Raw genomic sequence first — 21,571 nt, forward strand, 5'->3', positions numbered from 1 at the left:
TTTTTTTTCCTCATTTCTGCCAGCTGTCTGTTGTTGCTTGTTTAGGTGTATGCAAGGGCTTTCTTTGTGCTTCTTCAAAAGAGCTAGAACGTCATCTATTATGATAAAGTTAAATATTGATTTAATTTAGAATTTGCTTCTGTTCGCTCACTTTGCATATTGTAAAGTGATAAAAATAAACAATTAAAATATATAAATTTGAAAGCATTCTTACTTTACAGCATTTCTTCACACCTGCCTAAAACTTTTGCACAGTACTGTGTGTGTATATATATATATATATATATATATATATATATATATATATATATAGTATCTATACAGTAAATAAATATATATATTTATTGTACACTAAATTACCAAAAGTATTGAGACGCCTGCCTTTACACACTCATGAACTTTAAAGTGGTTGTACACGGCACATGCTCGTTCGTGCCATTGCTTCAGCTGACGTGCCGTTACCGGCGGCTCCTACGCGCATGCGCGGGAGTGACGTCATCACAGCTCCGGGCAATCACAGCGCCGGAGCACGCGATACCCGGAAATAACTCTGGGAGCGATGTTGCGCCGGAAGGGGTCATCCCCAAACTGTTCCCACAAAGTTGGGAGCATGAAATTGTCCAAAATGTCTTGGTATGCTGACACCTTAAGAGTTCCCTTCCCCGGAACTAAGGGGCCAAGCCCAACTCCTGAAGAACAACCCCACACCATAATCCCCCCTCCACCAAATGATTTGGACTATAGGGCGGGAGGGCGGGAAGTTTTCTTCATCTCTTCAGACCTCCAAATGAAGACCTTTCAAGACCACCTACCAGACAACCCCCTGTAACTCCACCCAACCCTGACCTTGACCCAATCAGCTAAGTTTTGCCGCCTATTTTCTTTCAAAATGCAACTGAAATCCCCACCTAGACCCAAGCTCCTTTAACCCCTGTCATGCCGGCCCTCCATACATTTTCTTGTGCATTTTACTCCAGGTCTCCCTTAATATGAACATAATTGTATAAAAAAGTGTTTTTCTAAAGTGTGTGGAAAAAAGGATTTAATTTAATTTATATAAATTATGGGGCCAAAGGTATGCAGTCCCCTCCAAATAATTGAGTTTAGGTGTTTACAGTGCAGGATACTACCACATACAAATACATTTTATACATTTGTGCTCTTCCATCCTTATGGTAACATTTTAAGGAGGATCATTTCTGATCCAAGATAATTGTGCCCCTGTGTAAAATGCCAGCTCCATAAAGACATGGTGTAAATCTGATGTGGATGAACTTTAGTGACCAGCCCTGACCTTGACCCTTCCGAACATGAAATGGAATGCTATCACTGTGACAAGGGATGTTTATATTCCTTTTGACAGCAGTAAAAGTGATCAGATTTTTTTTCTCTCAAAGGGACAGTGTAAAAATAATAGAAATAAAATAAGGAAAAAAATGTAAAGAGCCTCTGTGCTTACACAGCTGGGGGGAGGGGGCTGTGTAATATTAAGGGGAGGGGGGTGTAATATGCAGGAGAGGGGGGTGTGTAATATGCAGGAGAGGGGAGTGTGTAATATGGAGGGGGGCTGTGTAATGTGCAGGGGGCCTGTGTGATGTAGAGGTGTCCAGAGGTAAGGGGGCTGTGTAATGTAGAGGGGTCCAGAGGTACAGGGGTCCAGAGGTATGGGGGCTGTGTAATGTACAGGGGTCCAGAGGTACGGGGGCTGTGTAATGTAGAGGGGTCCAGAGATACGGGGGCTGTGTAATGTAGAGGGGTCCAGAGGTACGGGGGCTGTGTAATGTAGAGGAGTCCAGAGGTACGGGGGCTGTGTAATGTAAAGGGGTCCAGAGGTGCGGGGGCTGTATAATGTAAAGGGGCCATAAATGCGGGGGCTGTGTAATGTAAGGGGGCAAGAGGTGCAGGGGCTGTGTAATGTTATCTTCCTTTATTAGCAGGTCCTCCATGCATTCACATACATTGAATCAGGCCCTTAAGTGGAACAAGGTTGCTGACCCTTGGTCTATGGGAATGTTTGACCATTCTTCCAGAAGCGCATTTTTTAGGTCAGGCACTGATGTTGGATGAGAAGGCCTGGCTCGCAGTTTCCACTCTAATTAATTCCAAAGGTGTTCTATTGGGTTGAGGTCAGGACTCTGTGCAGGCCAGTCAAGTTCCTCCATCCCACAATCACGCATCCATGTCTTTTTGGAACTTGCTTTGTGCACTGGTGCGCAGTCATGTTGGAACAGGAAGGGGTCACCCCCAAACTGTTCTCACAAAGTTGGGAGCATGAAATTGTCCAAAATATCTTCGTATGCCTTAAGAGTTCCCTTCACTGGAACTAAGGGGCCAAGCCCAACCCCTGAAAAACAACCCCAAACCATAATCCCCCCTCCACCAAATGATTTGGACCAGAGCACAAAGCAAGGTCCATAAATACATGAATGAGCGAGTTTGGGGTGGAGGGAAGGGGGGCCCACAGTGGGTCCCCCTTCCCTTCTGTACACTGAATGGCATTGGCGCTCAGGGTAATTAGGGTGTGCCCAGGCACACCCGATACCCCTCCTGTGCACGCTTATGGTTGTAAGGTAAGCTGGCAAACAGCAAAGACAGTTTTTAAGGGGGTGTTAGAAGAATTCTCAGTTTGGCCGCTAGGTGGGGCCCTCTCATAGGTCATAAATCCTGTGTAGTATGAGAACTTGGTCAGTTTGAGTGGAGGCATAGGCTAGAATGGAGACAGTTTGTGGAGTTGGCCCCCATGGGACTGGCTGAAACCTTTTCGCAATTATTTAGCCCTTTAAGGAAGAGACATCCCCTAGCAGGGTAATGCCTGAAGAGGTCCTGGAACCCTAGTCGGGAATAGTAATAGTGACAGGACGAAGTATGCCCACCCTGGGGAAGGTACTGACAACTGCTGCTGGAATTATGGTAACTTGACTTCCCGTCCAGACCGTTCCTAAGCGAAAGCATTACAAACTGACTGGGCTTGTCTCTTATTGTTTCTGGTGGCCTATTTCTAGAACTGATACCTGGCTCATCCAGGAAGAATGCAGGGAAGAGTCGTGTCACGGTAATGTGTTGGTGACTGTATACTTTAATTGCTCCCTCTGGGATCAGGGACTTACACTAACACATACAGCACATTTGGGCAAGAGACCAGTAAATGGTACCCAGGGATAATACGTTATGCTAACGTTCTCTTGGCCCTGCATACAAGCTTTTTGGGCAATAATTCCCCTTGTCATCTTTTTTTTTTTTATTGGGGATTTTTATTTTATTTTGTAATTGGTTCATAGCAAATTTTTTCCATTTTTTTTTTTTTTCAAGGCTGCAAGGATTTTGTGGATTTTCATTTATTTTTGGGGTATATTATTTTTTATTTTATGTTGATGAGGCCTTCATTTTAGCTTAAACTGTTTTTTCTTGTGACACTGGGCTTTTGTTTCAGGTGTGGTATTTTTGTTTTTTTATTATTTTATGTTGATAGGGCCTTTTTAAGTTTGTGGTGTTTAAAGGAGTTGTAAAGGCAGAAGGTTTTTTTTGTCTTAATGCATTCTATGCATTACGATAAAAAACCTTCTGTGTGTGGCAGCCCTCCCCCCAGCACCCCCCAAATTACCTACCTGAGCCCCTTCTCTCTCCAGCAATGTCCACGATCCCCTCAGCCATTCAGGACACTCCTCCTGATTGGCTGAGACAAAGCAGCAGCGCCATTGGCTCCCACGGCTGTCAATTAAAGTCAGTCTGCCAATCTGGGATCATAGGGGGCGGGGCTAGGTCGGGGCTCCGTGTCTGAATGGATACACAGAGTTCTGACTTGACTTGGGTGACCCCTGTAGCAAGCTGCTGGCTGAGGGGCACTCAAAGGAGGGAGGGGCCAGGAGCAGCAAAGAGGGACCCGAGAAGAGGAGGATCCCGGCAGCTCTGTGCAAAACCAACTTCACAGAGCAGGTAAGTATAACATGTTTTTTATTTAAAAGAAAACAAAAAACGAGTCTTTACAATCACTTTGTGTTCCCAGCAGGCCGCTACATCTTTTGAAAGAAAAAGTAACATTACTAATGTCCACAAACCTTCAGCCATGCAGTGTATATGCTCACTGATATTCAGATGCAAAATACGTATGATCATAACGAGATATGCAATCTCCCTGTAATTCCATGACTCATGGATGGTGTGTGAACCGCACTGTGTTATACGGGGAAATTATGAAAATGAAATCCATGACTTTAGAAAAATACTGATAGCGTTCGGAAGAATATTCCAATGCCCTGTACACACGGTCGGATTTTCCGATGGAAAATGTGTGATAGGACCTTGTTGTCGGAAATTCCAACCGTGTGTAGGCTCCATCACACATTTTCCATTGGAATTTCCGACACACAAAGTTTGAGAGCAGGCTATAAAATTTTCTGACAACAAAATCCGTTGTCAGAAATTCCGATCGTGTGTACACAAATCCGACGCACAAAGTTCCACGCATGCTCAGAATAAATTAAGAGACGAAAGCTATTGGCTGCTGCCCCATTTATAGTCCCGACGTACGTGTTTTACGTCACCGCGTTCAGAACGATTGGATTTTCCGACAACTTTGTGTGACCATGTGTATGCAAGACAAGTTTGAGCCAACATCCGTCGGAAAAAATCCATGGATTTTGTTGTCGGAATGTCCGATCAATGTCCGACCATGTGTACTGGGCATAAAAGGCCTCATGCACACTGGGCATTAAAAACACCACTTTTAGAAGCGTTTCACTTTTTTTTTTTCTGCCTCTAAACGCCCCTTAATGTTAGTCTATGTGTCCATACACACATAAACATTTACAGGCATTTAGAGGCAGAACCCCCCCCCACTGCTAGCACGATCAGGAGCAACAGCATTTCAGCCTAAAAAACACTTGTTGCACCTTAATGTGTATAAACGCACGTTAAATCTAGGCTCATTTAGTATGTGATTGTTACATAAAATAAATTGTAATTCTTTTATAACTAAAATTATAATTCTGGCCAATGAAATTAATTACAGTGATTGTGAGCCCTTATTGTTTTTATTTTTAAATAACAAACGTGGTTTACTTACCTGCTCTATGCAATAGTTTTGCACAGAGCAGCTCCGATCCCCTGCCAGCTTCTCCCTGCTCTTCCTGGCGCCCACCATAGCAAGCCACATGCTATGGAGGCACTCGTGTGGGCTCGCTCCTGATCCAGATCTGTGTGTCCATAGACACACAGAGCAAGGCTTGACCCGGCCCCTGCTCCTTCCCCATGATTACTGTATAATACTATTTGGGCCGGTGAAGTCCCATGAAGGGGGATCTTTTCCTACTTTGTTCCTGATTGGCCACTGCCAGTGGCTCTCACTGCTGTCTCTGAGCCTATGAGGAGGGAGAGAGCAGAGAAAGCCGCTGTTCTCCTTGAGACCGGGCTCAGGTGGGTATAACAGGAGTATAAAAGGAGGCTGGGGGGGGGTACACTCTGAAGGTTTTTTACCCTAATGCAGAGAATGCATCAAGGTAAAAACCCTTCAGCCTTTAGAACCACTTTAACGCCCAAGTGCTTGATGCACCTAAACGCGTCTAAATGCGTTTAAAAGAATGTGGCTTCGGATGCGTTTTTGATGCTGCTTTTCTCCTGCCAGGGGGGAGGCATTCACTAAAGCTGGGAAAACGTCTAGTATGCATGAGGTTTAAAGGATCAATTGAGTTTTTCTTTTTTTGTTATAACCAGGGAAAGTCCTATGCTGGGCAGGTCCGTATTTCACAGCTAGGCATTGCTGTATGGTAAGTCGAAGCCCCAACTACTTACTTATGTGTGAACAATGCTTAACCTTCATGACTTTATGTAAAGGCACATTCAGCCTCTCTACATTCTGTCAACACATTCCATAAAAATATTCGGAACTGCTAGCTGCTTGCTTTTGAGAATATGCTTCATTTCCTCCCTGTGGTGGATATAACACATACCAGTCTATAATATTATTAGTACCAGGATACACTTCATGACCTCCCTAACGTTTCCCAACTGGGGACTCTTCACTGTGTGACTTTGATTAGCGCCTTCCTCTTGCTTAACATGCAGAAAAAAAAGGTAGTATTAGCAGTATTTATACAGCTGCCTATGTAATACCTGACCTACATTGCCTTGTCTCTGCATGCACATTTCAGTGGCTCTCTGTCGCCGCTCGGCTTGTCCCACTTTCACAAGCTCAGTCCACTCTTTCTGGAGGACGCACGGACGCCAAGGAATTACACCGTTCCAAGGATAGAACCGTGCCCAGGGCATTGGATAAGCTCTTAGGAATTGACATTAAGATGGGAAGAACTGTCACCTCTGCGAGAGAAGTCAACGTGGCAATAGAGGCCGTGTCACCTCTCATCTGGCTCCTGGTGCAGATTTGTACATGATACCTGAGCAGTAAGTGGAGAGAAGTAGCTTGATAATGAGCTACTGAGAGGAGCTGCCAGTGTACAGTAAATGAAGCAGTGTATCCGAGGAGTAGGCATTTATCTCCATCCCTTATTTAGAAGCAAAGCTCCGTTCTACAAGAACTTGATGAAAAATGCATTGTTTCCCTCCACTCCTATGCAAATAAATAGATCCCCTCTAAATCCCCTTCCCACATGTCAGCAAGTATGTTGGCGACAGCTTTATACATAATACAGGAGAAGGAATTAGAATGAGGGATTGTTCTCAGAAAAGGGAATTTCTGAGATTTAGCTCAGCACCTGCTGAATGAAGGAGCAGCAGAATCTAATTGTGCATCTGCCAAGATAGTAACAACTTGGCGGGTGGTGGTTGATGCTTATTCTCCCGGGGAGGGAGCGCTTTACTGATCAGAGAGAGAAGGGCGCTCCAACTGCATGGAGCGAGAAGGCAATCAGAGGGGGGCAATAAGGCAGAAGCGCACCTCCAGCGGGAGTTCAGAGGCAGCACAGATGTTACTAAAGGGAATCAGAAAGTGAAGCGCTGTGGAGTCTAAAATACCAGTGCAGGACAGTACAGCGGGTCAAATTGTACCAGGTGTCTTTGAACGGAAGGAGAATACAGCTAAAACAATAAAGCATGCCAGGCTAAGTGCTTGCAGGATAGAAGACCTGACAGTGGACAGACCAACACAACCCAGAATCCTGGAAGGAAATGTTATATAAATTAGGAATATCATAAGAAATCTTTTTAATAATGGTGTGTTTTTTTATTATTAGTGTCCAACTGCAGGTTGGGCAGAAAGTTCACCTCCTCTCCCTTGGGTCATGGTACATGTCTAGACAGGTGCAGTTTTTTCTCCAATCTGTCAGTGCCGCTGTGTGCTGCGCCGCTGTACAGATGGAGAGGAGGTTGGAAGGAACATTGTTCCTCTGCAGGCTCCGTAGGTGTCACCAAGGGAACAGTGGCCCAATTGGGCAGTGTTAATAAATATCAGTGCCCTGCTGGAGTTGGTGCGCATTTGCAAGTGTCTAGAGTGTCAAAGGAACCACGCTTGTCAAGGGCAGTGAATTAGCCTTGGTGAAAGGTTCCTGTTCGAGAAGGGAAAGATTAGGGACACCACTGTATGCCCTGCTTTCAGCAGTCTCTGAGAATTCTGCATAGGACCTGTACTGCTTCCTCAATTGCCACTTGTGCTGCCACTGCGCCAGACAGCCACCCCTCCTGCTAATGCCACCCCAGTAATGTAGGCCAGTGTTTCACAATCTTTTTTCAGTCAAGGCACCCTTTAGAATTCTGAACAATCTTGAGGCACCCCTTTCTAAAATGTAAAAAAATAAACAGATAGTTTTACATAATGCAGCAACATCCACACATGTAGAACACCCAACATTAGATGTGATTTATTCCTCCAAAGCAAATAGACCTTTGCACACTAGTACTGACTATTCCAATGTTCCTCTTCTCCCTCAATTTCTCTCCCTCACTCGGCCAATGTGACCCCAGTGCTAATGGAGAGGGGCAGGGGAGGGGCAAAAAAGGATGCTTTGCAGGCGCCCAATGTCCTCCTCATCAACCGGTGACATTATTCATACCTCCCAACTTTTTGAGATGAAAACGAGGGACACCTATTAGCAAAGTATGTAGGCATAGGACACCCCCCTCCCATGCACGCCATGTCCCCTTAAAGGAGAATAATACAGAAAAATGATTAGTTAAACCCACAAGTGCTTTCTTTACTATTACTATTCCTTTATACTGGCTGTTGAAATTTAGAAAAGTACAAGTTCGAAATTGGATGAAATGGATGAAAACACTTTTTGAGAGCTAAATAGTGCATTTTATATCCAACTATATACAGTAGATCAGATCAAAATGAGGGACAAATGAGGAGGAAAGAGGGACAGAGGGACTTTGTTTCAAATCAGGGACAGCCCCTCGAAAATTGGGGACAATTGGGAGCTATGCATTATTCGTTAAGACACCAGTGGCTGGAAGGTGGTAAAGTTGCACAATTAAATCCTGTGGCTTTGTGTAACTAGGCAGGCTTCATCCACCTGCTGGCTGGCATACAATTTTTGGACAATGTTTAGGCATTTTGCAAAGGCACCCCTGAGAAAACCTGAAGGCACCCTGGTTTAAAAAGGATGATGGGTAGGCTATGCCTGTGTGATACCTTCTGGTACTGAAGTTATACCATGGCACTACCAACATAACTGTGTGTTCCTCTATCAGCATTACTGCACCTGTGCTGACAGTGTTACTGAGTTTGCTAATACACGGGCACCTGGACCTGGTACCTCTTTTGTGGCAGTTGCTATAGCCATTTAACTAGTAGTAGTGATTGCAGATTACCATGTTATCTGTTTTGCCTGTAACTCCTCAATATAACTATTCAACCTTTTCTGGACTTGTGTCATTCCTTAAACTTGGGTACCAATCTCTTGGGTCCAACCACACATGGGGCATTTGGAGGTTCCTGCTCCAGTATTTAATGACATTTAAGCTTGCCATGCATGGAATCAGCTAAAATTCAATCCATTGAAGGGCTAGCTGGTTGTACCATCAACCGACTTGTATACAACCAGCCTGTCAGGTTTTTCCTGAATGATCAGAGCTGCCAGCTATAGCCAGCAACACTGATCATTGTATTCTGCCGACGGGGAAGGTTCCTGCTGGCAGAATAGCAATTAGTAATAGTGATAAATCCTTAACCTGGATGAGCCTGTACATGCACAAATAATCCAAAAAGGTAAGAAAATACTGTTTGCAAATTATTATTGTGTTTTCATCCTTCATTTAAAACCACTTGACTAGCAGTGTCTGTGATATCCAGCTTCCAGGGGCATCAGCTAGGTATGGTATATGCATATTTACATTCAGAGGCGTAACTAGAACCTTCAGGGCCCCGGTGCAGGAAACCATGATGGGCCCCCCTGCCCCCATTCCATCTGAGCCCTGGGCTTCCAATTTTGGGGGGGTGACCATGGACATCCTCCCAAAACCGTGCTTCCCGCATGACTCCTGGGACGTGCATCCAGCGCAATCACAGCGGCCCTTTACCATGTGATCAGCTGATCACATGTAAATGGACTTGCTGGTTATCCGCAGCCCTATCCTCCAACGCTGTGTCTGTGTTAGGAAAGGACTGCTGTTAACTGTCAAGAATGGCAGTAAATTGTTTACACTGATTTTTCAATGCCCCAATCATCAGTGCCATCTATCAGTGCCCATCAATGCTGCCTATCAGTGCTCATCAATGCCGCCTAACAGCGTCCATCAGTGCTACCTATCAGTACTCTTCAATTCTGCCCATCAAACCCACCAATACTGCCTGAGTTCTGCCTAGCAGTGTTCCACAGTGCCCATCAGTACCACCTATCAGTGCCCATCAATGCCACCTATCAGTGCACATTAGTGCCTCCTATCAGTGCCCATCAGTGCCTCCTATCAGTGCCCATAAATGCCTCCTATCAGTGCCCATTAGTGCCTCCTATCAGTGCCCATAAATGCCTCCTATCAGTGCCCATTAGTGCCTCCTATCAGTGCCCATCAGTGCCTTCTATCAGTGTCCATCAGTGCCTTCTATCAGTGACCATTAATGCCTCCTATCAGTGCCTTCTATCAGTGCCCATTAATGCCTTTTATCAATGCCACCTATCAGTGCACATTAGTGCCTCCTATCAGTGCCCATCAGTGCCTCCTATCAGTGCCCATAAATGCCTCCTATCAGTGCCCATTAGTGCCTCCTATCAGTGCCCATAAATGCCTCCTATCAGTGCCCATCAGTGCCTCCTATCAGTGCCCATAAATGCCTCCTATCAGTGCCCATTAGTGCCTCCTATCAGTGCCCATCAGTGCCTTCTATCAGTGTCCAACAGTGCCTTCTATCAGTGACCATTAATGCCTCCTATCAGTGCCTTCTATCAGTGACCATTAATGCCTTTTATCAGTGCCTTCTATCAGTGACCATTAATGCCTTTTATCAGTGCCTCCTATCAGTGCCCATTAGTGCCTTCTATCAGTGCCCATTAGTGCCTTTTATCAGTGCCCATCAGTGCCTTCTATCAGTGCCCATCGGTGCCCATAAATTCCTCCTATCAGTGCCCATTAGTGCCTCCTATCGGTGCCCATAAATGCCTCCTATCAGTGCCCATTAGTGCCTTCTATCAGTGCCTTCTATCAGTGCTCATCAGTGCCTTCTATCAGTGCTAATCAGTGCCTTCTATCAGTGCCCATCAGTGCCTTCTATCAGTGCTCATCAGTGCCTTCTATCAGTGCCTTCTATCAGTGCTCATCAGTGCTCATCAGTGCCTTCTATCAGTGCTCATCAGTGCCTTCTATCAGTGCTTATCAGTGCCTTCTATCAGTGCTCATCAGTGCCTTCTATCAGTGCCCATCAGTGCCTTCTATCAGTGCTCATCAGTGCCTTCTATCAATGCTCATCAGTGCCTTCTATCAGTGCCCATCAGTGCCTTCTATCAGTGCCCATCAGTCCCTTCTATCAGTGCTCATCAGTGCCTTCTATCAGTGCTCATCAGTGCCTTCTATCAGTGCCCATCAGTGCCTTCTATCAGTGCCCATCAGTGCCTTCTATCAGTGCTCATCAGTGCCTTCTATCAGTGTCTTCTATCAGTGCCCATCAGTGCCTTCTATCAGTGCTCATCAGTGCCTTCTATCAGTGCCTTCTATCAGTGCTCATCAGTGCCTTCTATCAGTGCCCATCAGTGCCTTCTATCAGTGCTCATCAGTGTCTTCTATCAGTGCTCATCACTGCCTTCTATCAGTGCCCATCAGTGCCTTCTATCAGTGCTCATCAGTGCCTTCTATCAGTGCTCATCAGTGCCTTCTATCAGTGCCTTCTATCAGTGCTCATCAGTGCCTTCTATCAGTGCTCATCAGTGCCTTCTATCAGTGCCTTCTATCAGTGCTCATCAGTGCCTTCTATCAGTGCCCATCAGTGCCTTCTATCAGTGCTCATCAGTGCCTTCTATCAGTGTCTTCTATCAGTGCCCATCAGTGCCTTCTATCAGTGCTCATCAGTGCCTTCTATCAGTGCCCATCAGTGCCTTCTATCAGTGCCCATCAGTGCCTTCTATCAGTGCTCATCAGTGCCTTCTGTCAGTGCTCATCAGTGCCTTCTATCAGTGCTCATCAGTGCCTTCTATCAGTGCTCTTCAGTGAATGCTATTAATTTCCATCAGTGCCATCTGCCTTCTCAAGACAGCACAGCTCTGAGCGGAGCTTTAGTCTGTCATGGAACAGTAGAACAGAGACACCAGTGGCATTAACGTTCTATTTGCCTGTCTGTCCTCTCTGGCAGGGGATGAGAGAGGACATACAGCTGATCTCACTGCTCCCCCTTCTCCCCCCTCCCCTCTCCTGTGTGCTCCGCTGGAAATGTGAGTTCCTTAGCTTCACACTAGACTGTTTCATGACAGACACGATCTCCGCTCAGAGCGCCCCCCCCACAGTGGCGGAATGCTGGGCCCCGTCGCAAGTGCGACTGTTGTGACCCTGGTAATTCCGCCTTCCGCCACTGGTTACATTGATCCAAACTAGATTAATGTAATTACTGTAAGCATAAAGTATCCATAGCTGGAATTCTTTAAAGCGGTTGTAAACCTCGCTTTGTGATTTTTACCTACCTATAATAAGGCTTACCTGTAGGTAAAATTAATATCTCCTAAACGTGCACCGTTTAGGAGATATGCACCCTGCATACAGCCGCTGACATCAGCGGAACTTCAGAGCTTCTTGCTGGAAACCGAGGGCTCCCGTGTGCATGTGTGGGAGTGACGTCATCGCGGCTCCAGACACTCACATCGCCAGGGGACGCGAACATGGAAGTAACGCCTGGGGAACATGTCAGCCCCCTCAGCGGTGACTGGGCGCCACTTCAAGGGCTTCATTCTAAACTAAGTATTTCATAATGAGCTAGTATGTGGTGCATACTAGCTCATTATACCTTTGTCTTGCAGGTTTTTTTGCTTTGTGTTTTTTTTTTACAGAATTTACAACCGCTTTAAGGTGATCACATTCACATCTATACATAAGACTTTGTGTAGAGTGCTGTCTCGCCCCAGGCATGCAGAGAAGAGTGATGGTTTTGCTGCTCAGGGTATTCAAGGACTGAAGCATGCCCTGTGCTCAGAGTAACTGTCCAGAGCCTGTATTCTCCCATCATGGAGACACGGTGATAAATGGCATGTTCCGGGAAAGATAGCACGTGCCGCCATCAATCAAAGCTGCTGGAGGGGTGATGAGCACAGGAGGGGAACGCCTGGTGAAAAATGGACACATTTCTGTTGGAACTCATTAAATGAAGTGGCCTTAACCCTTCGTATGCTGGCAGTTCTCAGGAGTACCCAACAGGGGCGAGGAGCCGGCAGATCTTTAGAGCAGATTATGAGTTCAGTTTCTCCACTACTTTGCTAACGTAAAAATGAACCTGAATCAGGAGTTTACTGCATTTGTTTTAGCTGTACAAGTGAATGTCTGCATGAATAAACGCCTGGCATGTCACAACATACAATAACAGTATAATTTTTCAGAAAAGCTCCACCTTTTATCGCTTAAAAAGCCATCTTTGAGCTCCAGTCCAGTGACGTTGCTTAGGTTGAGATGACGTCATCAGTACGCTACAGGCAGGAGGAAGCATTTCCTCAGTCTCCTCTAACCCGGTGATCAGACTGTACACTGTAACTTTGTAGAAAGTGACAAGGTGAGGAGTTGCATTAAGGGCTGATAAGTGTTAGCCAAAAACTACTCAGGTACCAGGATGTACATGATTATGTCATGTCTGAACCAGCGTCTCCGTCCAGGAAGCAGTTTGTGACCTTGGATGATGGCTAAATATAGAAGCCACTGTCCTGGAGAGAAGAGCAGACGAAGGCATTGTCAGGGAGAGTACTAGAATCTCCATAGGAGGTAGTAAATACCTGGAAGTGTTAGAATAGCACATTACTTAGACTTACAATTATCATGAAAATAAATATTTCATGCTTGCTTTACTATTCTTCTCTCTCGGTGCCAAATATCAATATGTTCTAAGTGTTTCTCTTAAGGGGACACTAAAGGTTTGTGTTTCTTCACCTTAATGCATCCTATGCATTAAGGTGAAAAAACACCTGTCCGTGACCAGCCCCCCAGCCCCCCGTTTTACTTACCTGAACCCTCAAACTTGTCCCACGGGGACGCGTCTATCTCTCTGCAGGGGGTTCTCGGCTCTTGATTGGATAGATTGATAGCAGCACAGCCATTGGCTCCCACTGCTGTCAATCAAATCCAATGACGCGGCCGCCAGTGGGCAGGGCCGAGTCCTGCATTTGGCGTCTATGGACGCAGAATGCTGAACTTGGGAGCACACCCGCACGCAAGGTAACCCCCCCCCGGGCGCTTCTCCCAGGGGGTTATCTGATGTGGGGAGGAGCCGAGAAAGCTGCCGGGGGACCCCAGAAGACGAGGTTCGGGGCCACTCTGCGCAAAGCGAGCTGCGCAGTGGGGGTAAGTATGACATGTTTCTTATTTTAAAAAAAAACACGAACCTTTAGTGTCCCTTAGAGCCATTTAACGTGCCACAAGACAGTTGGGTCTATAAGTGCTTTGCAAAATGTTGCCAGTCATCTGTTCCATCATGCTGCCAGGAGAAGAGAGCAGAGTGATTACTTCATCTGTGTTCTGCTTCTTTTCCTTCTGGCTGGGTTCACACTGGTGTGAATTGGATGCCGGTTCACATATCTCCGGAGCGGCTCCGTGCGAATTGCACAAGAGACCGGTGCATTTTCTGGTTCGTTTTAGGTCTGAATTCAGACAAAAATTTGGACTGAAATTGGACCTGAAAAGGTGAATGGAGATGCACCGGACCCCCTGATGTGAGCCGCTCCGTTCCTCAGTGTGAACCCAGCCTTACTGTCAAGTTACAAGTTAGGGCAAACCATTGACCATGCTGGATTGCTTAACTGCAGTACAGAAAATTAAAGGGGTTGTAAACCCTCACAATTTTTCACCTCAATGCATTCTATGCATTGAGGTGAAAAACCTCTTGTAGTGCACCAGCCCCCCGGAGCCCCCATGAACCTGAAAACATCGATTTAAATGTCTCCCAAAACTGTTGCGGTAAAGGCATGCCATGAATGTTAACTATCACACTTGATGGGTACATACATAAGAATTCAGAACTTTCTATGTACCCACTAGAAAATGATGTACCGCTACATGAACTAAAAAGACATACAAATAAATTTAAAATATTTATTTTGCTCATTGCTTTAAAATCACAAAGTCCTCCCACTTATGACTATGTATACAATGTGTACAGGATATAAAAAAAAGAAACTAAACAAAGATATATGTCCATTGAATATCCATATAAACTAATGTCCATCTTTATTGTTGACACGTTTCGTGGCTTCATCACTTCCTCAGCACTGGGCCAGAAGATATGATATGTACATTCTCAAGTTTATAAAGGCAACATCATCTGTATCAAGAGCATTGTATTAAGCCAACATGTAAGTCCTGAGGTATCCCTCAATATTCAGTTGCAGTTTCAAGCAGCAACAACATCAATATGTCAAGTGCAAGATAGAGCAGCGTAGATATCCAATAGACCGACAAGTTAAAATTCCACCACACAGAAAAGAAAAACAAAAAAGGGGGTAGAAAATAAATGACAGACCACAGTCCGTACCCGGACCGAATGCCAGTCCTATCCGGACCGTGGCTCCGCCACCCAGCAGCCTGGGTGTCCTCTCCCGGCAATAACCTCTTTCCCTCGCTGCCGCAGCTGGCAGGCAGAAGGCAAGGCACGCCGGGACCGCCCAACCCCCCAGGTTTACAAGCCGGTTACTTGCCGCCAAAACACAGGGAGTTCCCAGCACCCAATCACCCGCCAACAGGGTGGGCAGTCCCTTCCCTGTCCAGACATGCTACACCCCCTCCCAACCAGCCATGGTGCAAGATAGGATTGGAAACATTTTAGATGGACTATGTGAAAGTAACTGGGAAAGATGAAAGGGGGGCCATGAAGGGCACTGGAATACAAGAAATGGGGGCCGTGAAGGGCACTGATATACAAGAAAGGGGAGGCTGTGAAGGGCACTGGTATACAAAATGGGGGAGCTGTGAAAGGCACTGGTATACAAGAAAGAAGGGGCTCTGAAGGGGACTTGGATGCAAAAAGGGGGGCTGTGAAGGGCTTCAGGGTACAGAGAAAGAGGGGCTGTGAGGGGACTGGGGTGCAAGGAAAGAGGGGGGCTGTGAAGGGGACTGGGGTGCAAGGAAAGGGGGCTGTGAAGGGGACTGGGGTGCAAGGAAACTGGGGGGGGGGCTGTGAAGGGGACTGGTATACAAGAAGGGGGTGATGTGAAGGGGACTGGGATACAAGGATAGAGGGGCTATGAAAGGGACTGGTATACAAGAGGGCGGGGCTGTGAAGTGACTGGTATACAAGAAAGGGGGACTGTGATGGGGACTGGTATACAAGAAGGGGGAGCTGTGAAGGGACTGCTATACAAGGAAGGCGGGCTGTGAAGGGACTGGTATACAAGAAAGGGGGGTTGTGAAGGGGGTGCTGTTATGTAAAGGGGGTCTGTATTGTAAAGGTTGCTCTGTGATGTAAAAGGGGGCTGTATTGTAAAGGGGATTGCAGTGATGTATAGAGTGTGCTGTGTTGTAAAGGGGGCACTGCAATGTAAAGGAGGGGGTGTGATGAAAAGGGGGTGCTGTGATGTAAAGGGGGGTGATGTTATATAAAGAAGGGCACTGTGATGTAAAGAGGGAGTTTCTGCAATTTAAAAAGGGGGCACTGTGGTGTAAAAGGGAGACTTTGATGAGAAAAGGGCTGTGATGTAAAAGGGAAACTGCAATGTACAGTGCCTTGAAAAAGTGTTCATACCCCTTGCAATTTTCCACATTTTGTCATGTTACAACCAAAAATATAAATGCATTTCAATGGAATTTTATGTGGTAGACCAACACAAAGTGACACAAAATTGTGAAGTGGGAGGAAAATTATAAATGGTTTTCATTTTTTTTTTACAAAAATGAAAAGTGTGGGGTACATTTGTATTCAGCCCCCCTGAGTCAATACTTTGTAGAACCACCTTTCACTGCAATTACAGCTGCAAGTCTTTTTGGGGATGTCTCTACTAGCTTTGCACATCTAGAGAGTGACATTTTTGCCCATTCCTCTTTGCAAAATAGATCAAGCTCTGTTAGATTGGATGGAGAGCGTCTCTGAAGAGCAATTTTCAAGTCTTGCCACAGATTCTCAATTGGATTTAGGTCCGGACTTTGACTGGGCCATTCAAACACATGAATATGCTTTGATCTAAAACATTCCATTGTAGCTTTGGCTGTATGTTTAGAATTGTTGTCCTGCTGCAAGGTGAACCGCTGCTACAGCCTCAAGTCTTTTGCAGACTCTAACAGGTTTTCTTCTAATGCCGCATACACACGGTCGGACTTTTCGGCTACAAAAGTCCGACAGCCCGTCCGACAGACTTTCGACGGACTTTTGGCGGACTTGCGGCGGACTTTCTAACAAACGGACTTAACTACATATGATCACACAAAAGTCCGATGGAATCGTACGTGATGACGTACGACCGGACTAAAATAAGGAAGTTGATAGCCAGTAGCCAATAGCTGCCCTAGCGTGGGTTTTTGTCCGTCGGACTAGCATACAGATGAGCGGATTTCTGGGTCCGGCAGAGTTACGACGTAAAGATTTGAAGCATGTTCCAAATCTAAAGTCCGTCAGATTTGCGACTGGAAAAGTCCACTGAAGGTCCGGTGAAGCCCACACATGATCGGATTGTCCGCCGGCTTTGGTCCGTCGACGTCCGTCGGACCAGTCCGGTCAAAAAGTCCGACCGTGTGTATGCAGCATTAGATTGTTCTGTATTTGGCTCCATCCATTTTCCCATCATCTCTAACCAGCTACCCTGTCTGAAGAAAAGCATCCCCACTACATGATGCTGCCACCACCATGTTTCATGGTGGGGATGGTGTGTTCAGGGTGATGTGCAGTGTTAGTTTTCCGCCTCACATAGCGTTTTGCTCTTAGGCCAATAAGTTCAATTTTGGTCTTATCTGACCAAAGCACCTTCTTCCACATGTTTGCTGTGTACCCCACATGGCTTCTTGCAAACTGCAAACGGCACTTCTTATGGCTTTCAACAATGGCTTTCTTCTTGCCATGCTTCCATAAGGGTCACATTTGTTGAGTGCACGACTAATAGTTGTCCTGTGGACAGATTCTCCCACCCGAGCTGTGGATCTCTGCAGCTCCTCCAGAGTTACCATGGGCCTCTTGGCTGCTTCTCCGATTAATGCTCTCTTTACCCGGCCTGTCAGTTTAGGTGGACGGCCATGCCTTGGTAGGTTCGCAGTTGTGCCATACTCTTTCCATTTTCAGATGATGAATTAAACAGTGCTCCGTGAGATGTTGAAAGCTTGGTATATTTTTTTTATAACCTAACTCTGCTTTAAACTTCTCCACAACTTTATCCCTGACCTGTTTGGTGTGTTCCTTGGCCTTCATGATGCTGTTTGTTCACTAAGGTTCTCTAACAAACCTCTGAGGGCTTCACAGAACAGCTGTAATTGAGATTAAATTACACACAGGTGGACTCTATTTACTAATTAGGTGGCTTCTGAAGTCAATTGATTCCACTAGATTTTAGTTAGGGGTATTAGAGTAAAGGCTGAATATAAATGCACGCCCCAATCTGTAAAAAAAAAAAAAAAATTGAAAGCCATTTATCATTTTTCCTTCCACTTCACAATTATGTGCCACTTCGTGTTGGTCTAACACATAAAATCAAGGGGTATGAATACTTTTTCAAGGCACTGTACGAGTGAGGAGGGGCTATGATATGAAAGATCTGGGTCCTACCACAAATATGAGAGTCAGATCCCTGCTGGAACAAAATTTTACTGACCTGACTTTGAATTATAATTTTATACCCCTGCACTAGACTGTTGGAAATTTTCATCATGCATCTCTTTCAATGTGAAATAGGTAGAAGAAAAACAAATCTAAATCATACTATCCCTTCACAGAGGTCTTCTTGAACCGATAGTAGTCCAGGACCCCTCCAGTTCAGACATACTGTAGAGAACAATGGTGGTAAGGGTTTTAAGCAGCCATAGTTTACCGCAGCTCATGCCACCAGGTTATCAACTGTAATCTTAAAACACAGGGAGATGTTGGTGATCAGAATGGCACAAAATGCAATAGGGAAAAATACTCTACAAACATTTCTGGTTATATTGAGACATTACCATACAGATATGTATGCAGTCTTAATAAGTAATGAACTTCATTGCAGTTTTTGATCAGCTGCTCTGGGTCGCTGCGGTTTGCATCATTGTTCTTTGCTCATCGGTATGGTGTGGCTTTTGGCTGTGACCCATCCGACATCACAGGCACAGAGCTGGCACATAGCGGCCATTTGTTCTGCGTGTAAGATGAATAAGATATCCTCCAAGATGGAATTTCAGCAGCGTTGCGGCCTGTGGAGAGCTCCTGCTATCCTCTTCTGATCTCCATCTCCTTCTTGTACTGTATTAGGTGATACTGGCTCCAGGGCGAGCACTCCACATCCCTGTGAATGCAAAAATCATTTATTCGAGCATTAGAATTAAGTACAGCAGCCTAGAGAAGGCGCCAAGCCCTCCAATTTCACCGGCGTGGGCCCCTAATCTGCTGTTGGCTTCCTTTGCGCTGAAGAGATTAGGAACGTTGAGCCGGCCTCTGGCTGTCATACATAAAACTTTTATATCAGTCATAGCGGGGAGAGCAGCACACAACTTCGAGAAATCATTAAACCAGGTTTTAGTGTGAACAGGCCTTTGGTGTGTAGCAAAACGGCTGTGTTTTTATTGTCTGCCTTGCCTTTTTTTAGTTATATTATTATTATTATTTTTTAGTAAGAAAGAGTTTGTGCTGAAAGGCAATCAAAAGACAAAAAATGTTTTTCTTCTTCTTCAGTGGCTCAGCCAATAAAACCTTCAACGTACGGTGCGAAAGCTCACAAATGTAATTTTTACAATATTAGCTGCCGGACGTGCGAGCTCGTAATTAAACCATTCAGACAAGTCTCTTGTTATCATAATGCTTTTTCTATTAAAACAAAAAGCCAGAGAGCCGATCTTGGCAAAGAACAATGCTCCGCTCTCGTATTTTTTTTTCTTGAGGGACGAGACAAAACCTGCGCTCCAACCCCTCGCGGACAATTTGAGGAGTGCCTGGTAATTGTTCTCTTATTCTCGGCTCATTCTACAAAACATCCTGTTTCAATTGTTTCAGAATTAGAATGAACAGATAGATGCACCAGCTTATAAGACAGTCAGCTGGGCTGCCTGATAAGGAATTTGTCCAAGGACTTGACAAAATTGTTTTCCTGCGTTCCCGAGGTAATTTTCTGTGTAGCAAAAATTTAAAGGAGAATCTTTTTAGATATCTTAACTGGGCACACAACATAAATGTTTTTTTTTTTTTTTTACACCCTTATATGAAAATCTTTTGGTCTTATTGCTGTCCAGCAGATCCTGGAATCAATTACCCAAAGCAAAGGTTTTTTCAAGGGATTGCGAAGAACTCTAGAATTTATGTTGCATCAAACATTAGCACCCTCTCAGTGAATGCTAAAGTGTCTGGCATGTGTATGGTTTTAGTCAGGGATTAGTGAATTTGTTACAGCCTGCTTTACTGATGTGATTAGGAATGAATGGAGTGCTGTAGCCGAAAATGTTGTCAAGATTGGCCTCAAAATTGTCCATGTGGGCTGGTTAGGAAAATCATGTGGTTTTGTTTTCCAAAAAAATCCATGTGATCATTATGTCACTATTGGCCTCAAAATTCGCCATGCGGACCACTTAGGAGAATCATGTGGTTTTGTTTTCAAACCAATCCATGTGATCATTATGTTAGGTCTAGGTTTTGTTGATAAACAAAGAGCTAGGGTTAGCCATAGGGTTAGCGTTAGGGGTAAGTTTAGCATTATTTATTTTATTTATTTATTTCAGGTACTTATATAGCGCCGTCAATTTACACAGCGCTTTACATATACATTGTACATTCACATCAGTCCCTACCCTCAAGGAGCTTACAATCTAAGGTCCCTAACTCACATTCATACATACTAGGGACAATTTTTAGACAGGATCCAATTAACCTACCAGCATGTCTTTGGAGTGTGAGAGGAAACCGGAGTACCTGGAGGAAACCCACACAGGCACAGGGAGAACATGCAAACTCCAGGCAGGTAGTGTCGTGGTTGGGATTTGAACCAGCGACCCTTCTTACTGCTAGGTGAGAGTGCTACCCACTACACCACTGTGCTGCCCATGCATTAGGTTTAGCATTGAGGTTACTCAATATCTAATGTCCTGTTTTCTGTCAACAAGGGGTAATTCTTTGGCACAAGAGCTTATGAAGAGAAATGTTCTTATATCTGCACATTATTCTGCCAGTTAGGGAGATATGGAAACCAGACATTATGACTTTTTTTTTTAACCACTTGCCTATCTGGCCAATTCTGACATTTCTCTCATATATGTAAAAACATTATATATATATTTTTTTAATAGAGACCGTAGATAATAAAATGGCAGCTGTTGCAATTTTTTATGTCATGCGGTATTTGCACAGCAATTTTTCAAACAATTTTTTTTGAGAAAAAAAAAACATTTTCATGAGTTAAAATAATGTGAAAGATGATGTTACACCAAGTAAATAAATACATAACATGTCATGCTTTAAAATTGCTCACACTCGTGGAATGGCGCCAAACCTAAAAATCTCCATAGGCGACGCTTTAAATTATTTACAGGTTATCAGTTTAGAATTACAGAGGAGGTCTTGTGCTAGAATCGGTGATACCTCCATGTGTGGTTTGAACGCCGTTTACATATACAGGCGCAACCTACGTATGCGTTCACTTCTGCCTGAGGCCACTTTAAAAAATTCAATTTTATTGTTTATTTTATTTATTTATTTATTTATTACACTTTCCCTTTTATTTTTTATTTTTTGGTCACTTTATTTCCTATTACAAGGAATGTAAACATCCCTTTTAATAGGAAAAGGACATGACAGGTCCTCTTTATGGAGAGATCTAGGGTTATAAGTCTCCACATCTCCCTTCTATGCTGG

The sequence above is a fragment of the Aquarana catesbeiana genome, linkage group LG10, assembly GCF_042186555.1.
Source record: "Aquarana catesbeiana isolate 2022-GZ linkage group LG10, ASM4218655v1, whole genome shotgun sequence".
In the NCBI taxonomy this organism is placed as follows: domain Eukaryota; kingdom Metazoa; phylum Chordata; class Amphibia; order Anura; family Ranidae; genus Aquarana; species Aquarana catesbeiana.